Source organism: Solanum tuberosum, unplaced genomic scaffold, assembly GCF_000226075.1.
Source record: "Solanum tuberosum cultivar DM 1-3 516 R44 unplaced genomic scaffold, SolTub_3.0 scf00663, whole genome shotgun sequence".
Lineage (NCBI taxonomy): Eukaryota > Viridiplantae > Streptophyta > Magnoliopsida > Solanales > Solanaceae > Solanum > Solanum tuberosum.
In genome coordinates this window covers 40768-41813 of record NW_006239592.1, presented here as the reverse complement: position 1 = coordinate 41813, position 1046 = coordinate 40768, and positions in this window count along the sequence as shown.

Below are 1046 nucleotides of genomic sequence, written 5' to 3'. Positions count from 1 at the left end.
GGGAGATGCAGTGAGGGTGCATGGTCCACCAGGCCCACGACAACATGACAATTATCAGGGCAACATCGATATAGCAGACTCTGATGGACCCATTGTCCTACCTCCTCTACCTTCAGGACACACATTTGTGGTGACTAGTAGTTTGATGCAGATGCTTACAGCAAGAGGCTTATTTTCAGGGTCGCCATCGGAGGATCCACATGCTCACTTGGCCAAGTTAAGGGTGGTTTGCAAAAGTTGTGTGGGTAGACCAGACTTGGATATGAATGTCATTGGATTACGAGTGTTCCCTCTTTCACTGACAGGCGATGCTGCAGTATGGTTCACTGAGCTTCCGTATAACTCAATCTTCACATGGGATCAACTGGCTGAGGTGTTCAAAGCAAAGTACTATCCGGTGTCCAAGAAGCTCAATCACAAAGATAGGGTCAACAATTTTGTGGCATTACCTGGAGAGTCCGTGAGTAGCTCGTGGGACAGATTCACTGCCTTTGTTAGAAGTGTCCCAAATCACCGTATTGATGAAGAGTCACTTAAGGAATATTTCTATCGAGGACAGGATGATAACAATAAAGCAGTACTTGACACTATTATCAGAGGTTCGTATGGTGATTGTACATATGCACAGATTTCTGAAAAATTGGAGAGGATCTCTCGCAACAATAAAGCATGGAGCACTAGGAGGTCAGATACTGGGAGAAACACATTTGCCGTTCATAATACCACTGAGAATTCTGAAGATGACATTCGTGAGGAGATGGCCTAGATAAGGACAGAGTTGGGATTGGTATTGAAGCATGTGAGCGGAGGAGCAGAAAAGGTAAATGTTGTGAACTACGTAACTAGAACTCCACCACCAATTGAAGAATGTTACTATGAAGAGGATGCTTATGCTGTGAATGATCAGACGGGGGGTTTCCGACCAAATGCCCAAGGATCCAACACGGAAAATTGGCGCCAAGGTCAAGGAAACCAAGGTCAGAACTATGGAAATTACAACCGAAAAGACCACTATGTCCGGGATGGGAACTTCAATCACGACAACA